Here is a 4185-nt window from a genome sequence, read left to right as displayed (position 1 = left end):
GTTTTTACACTGTTTTTGGTGTCTATTTCTTTAGGCTGTCAATTGTCGTTTTTAATAAGAATTGGCACAATTGTATGAACTTTGATGCATTTCTAATATGCCAAAGTTTAAAAACATGAAAAACATGAAAAAAGTTCATTAAAATTTACAATAAAAAGGAGGGGGGGGCGGAAGCAGGGGAATCATAGTACATAAGAGCCCCTCATGTCTATGTCCTGTCTGTACAAACGGCCAAGGCTAAAACGGATGCTGCTGCTGGAGATGGTGCGGAATAAGGGTCTATTTACATGGGGGAATTTCTGCTTGCAGAATTCTGTACTTTCATTGTTTTGTCTGCTATGCTTAAAGGGTGTCGATCCTCAGAAATAATGTTGTTCACTGTCATTACTGTATATCGTTGATTGGCGATCATAGACTTCTATGGGATTCCGCACTCCCATTCAACCTTCTGAAATTCTGCTTGCGGAATTTCAGAAGGTTGAATGGGAGGAATTTGAGGCGGAATTTCGCAAGCAGAAATTCTGCCGTGTGAATAGACCCTAACCCTTTTATTAACTGACAGAAATTGGTAGCAATCCATTTACACCACTGCATTGTACTTTCATTGTTTTGTCTGCTATGCTTAAAGGGTGTCAATCCTCAGAAATAATGTTGTTCACCGTCATTACTGTATATCGTTGATTGGCGCTCGTGAAGCATGCGCAGTCTGCCCATGTACAAATACCCTAGCTACACTGGAATTTTTTGAACCAAATATTATTATTTGAAAAACCTACAAACTGATGGTATACTCTGAAAATGATGTAGATGTCATCTACCATGGTGGGTACTCACTGGTATTTGGTGATGTTGTGGTTGTTTTCAATGTTGTTGCTTTAAACACAAACAAAGATATATAAATAAATATTAGATGGATTAGACTATCAATTATATTCAGTGGGATGGTTGATCTGGGTATTATATATGGAATACAGACAATTAAAGAGAACATTTTAGCTCTAGATCATGCACTGGGTTCTAGTGTCAAAAAAGCATGTGTTGAGCCACAGCATGCATGCCTCCTCCCTCCCCCACCTCTACCTGCCTTGACTAACTGATACACAGTAGTATACCTATAGATTCCATTTTAGGGCAATCCAAAAATACCCTTTCTACCCATATACCCGTTTAAAACTTCCCGTGAGCTCTAATAACCAATAAAGCTAATGGGAAGTTTTTAAAGGGTATATGGGAAGAAAGGGTATTTTTGGATTGCCCTAAAGGGGAATCTATAGGTATACTAATTGAATTAAACTCTCCATATACTTGTCTTGACTAAGTGTTTTAATTGAAACACAGTGCTCCACTTCCAGCACCATGTCTTGTACATCAATCAGTCAAGGCAAGGAAGGATGGGGGAGATATGAGGCATGGATGCTGTGGCTCAACTCCGCCTCTTTTACATATCATCATCGCTTGAAAAATTTACAATTTGATGGTATACTATGAAAATGATGTAGGTCATATCCGCCATAAAGGGTACTCCATTTCCCTTCTCACGATGTATATTTTTCTATGGAAAAACACAATTTATTCTCTATCCACAGGACAGGGGATATGTGTCTGATCGCAGGGGGACCCAGTGGTCAGATCCCCAGCTCTTGTGCTGAACTTTGATCCCCACCATAAAAGACGTGTAGGAGTAATGGCTGCTCAACCAATTGCCTGCTGAGATGTGACTCCATCTCAGCCAGTGATTGGCTAAGGGGACCCTCACACAAGCGGATCTGATTGTATATTGATGTAACGTATATCTTATCTTCCACAATGATACTTACTGGTAGTTGGTGCTGAGGTTGTAGTTGTATTCCATGTTGCTGCTTTACAAAAAAAAGTTAGCCATTATTAGATACGAGATAATTATATATTCATAAACGTAGAATGGCAACATATTTGTTGTAATTCTTAAAAAATTGCATCAATAGTGACAATGTATTATGGCAATTAAAAAAAATGCTAGCAAACAGCCCCCCCCCCCCCCCAAATAAATAAAGAAGAAAATTATAAAATATATATAATATATATTTTTACATAAATATTTATATATTGCCAACAAATCTGTTTAATTTTGCCTCAGTTTTGCAAAACCCATGGCAAACAACTTCATTTGACCACTCTGTGTGATATTTCAGCTTCTTGTTTGCTTTATCATCTTCAGCTTTAGGGGGTGGTACATGAATAAGACCTGGTTCACATTTCACATGTTTGTTGCAGCATTTCAGTTGCTTATTGTGCACCAAAATTAAACAATACCTGTAGGTTTTAAAGGGGCAGTCCAGGAAACTAGGGGATTAGTGTCTGATCCTACCAATACCTCCCCCCCCCCCATGATCTCAGCTACTTATGCATCCTCGGTGCACTCCAGTCTCACCTTCCCAAATTAAAGCAAGTGACGGCTCGCTTAGCCAAACACCGGCTGATACTGGACAACCCTGCGACCAGTGATTGGCTGAGCGGGCCATCACGTGCGTTCATCCAGGAAGGTGGGGGCTGCTCTCCTCCATGAACATGTATGTGGCCGGGGCCTGTAGAGGAGATCTTGGAATTCCCAGTGGTCGGTCCCTCCCCACGATCAGTCACTTATCACCTGTCCGTGGACAGGGATAAATGTCTAAAAGTTAAGTTTCCTGGAATAGCCCTTTAACAAGCAAGACAGTGACAGGAATAATGGTCAAAGATTTCTATATTTCCTCAAGATATCTCCCAGGTTTCAGTGAAGATTTCATCGAGAGAAAGCCTGGTGAGATATGAGAAATCTAGTATAATGTAAAATGAGATCATAGCTGGTAAGGAACCTTTTGTAAATTATATTTTTAGGCCGGGATGTTTGTTTAATGAAAGGCAGGTTGGTAGTGGGGTCTTTCATTCCCTTGCCAGTAAGTCCAGATTTTCAGTGTGGCCCCAAACCAGCACAGGTGCTAAAGACAACTTGTTACCGGACTTTAAAGCAAAAAACAACAATGTCTTCATAGAAGGAATGACTTCATGAAATCTGCAGTGCTGTAATACAAATTGTACTCACGAGGACAGCTGCACGGCTCAAGGCAAAGATTTAGAGCCAGCAACGCTAAAGGACATCCTTTAGTGGGGCACCAGCATGTATTATCTCCTATTAAATTGAAGAAACATGGTTGTTATCATGGTTGTTAATATATGTTGATCTCTATTTGGAGTATGAATATCTATGTTCATGTATCCTGTTAAAGGGGTACTCCGGTGAAAACCTTATTTCTTTTAAATCAACTGGTGAAAGAAAGTTAAACATATTTGTAAATTACTTCTATTAAAAAATCTTAATCCTTCCTGTACTTATTAGCTGCTGAATACTACAGAGGAAATTATTTTCTTTTTTGGAATGCTCTCTGATGACATCACGAGCACAGTTCTCTCTGCTGACGTTATTATAATAATAACTCTTTATTTATTGTTGTCCTTAGTGGGATTTGAACCCAAGTCCCCAATACTGTAAGGCTGCAGTGCTAACCACTGAGCCACCATGCTGCCCTTAGCATACATCTGCTATGCATGGATAGAGATGTCAGCAGAGAGCACTGTGTCATCAGTGTTCCAAAAAGAAAGGAATTTCCTCTGTAGCATTCAGCAGCTAATAAGTACTGGAAGGATTAAGATTTTTTAATAGAAGTAATTTACAAATATGTTTAACTTTCTGCCACCAGTTGATATGAAAGAAAAAAGGTTTTCACCGGAGTACCCCTTTAAGGGATTAGGGGGCAGACAGGGGACAGGGGTAGGAAAGTATAAACGTCAACAAAAGTTGAAATACCCCTGTGTCTTTATGTTAAAAACAGATGAAAAGTACTTAGATCCATTCCTAGGTGACCTACCAGTACTATGCAGGACTTTTATGGCTCTTAAACAGTGTTGTAAGCACATTTTAGGGCTATTGATGAAGTTCAGGTTCAAACCAAACTTTTTGCCTTAGGGGAACCTGCCAAACCATAAAAAAGTTTGCCTATGTCTATTTAGAAACATAGAAACATTTTGGGAAATTATTCTCCTAAAAAACCTTGAAAATTGTGGTTTATAAACTGAGCTTTTGAGCAGAAATGACATTTCCTATTTCTTCAGCAGTCACGTCAGCTTTGCTGTGTAGACTGGGACAGAATGAGCAGATGCATTATGTAA

The sequence above is a fragment of the Hyla sarda genome, chromosome 9 (assembly GCF_029499605.1).
Source record: "Hyla sarda isolate aHylSar1 chromosome 9, aHylSar1.hap1, whole genome shotgun sequence".
Lineage (NCBI taxonomy): Eukaryota > Metazoa > Chordata > Amphibia > Anura > Hylidae > Hyla > Hyla sarda.
The sequence above is the reverse complement of the archived record's forward strand: the minus strand, read 5'-3'. Positions refer to the sequence as shown.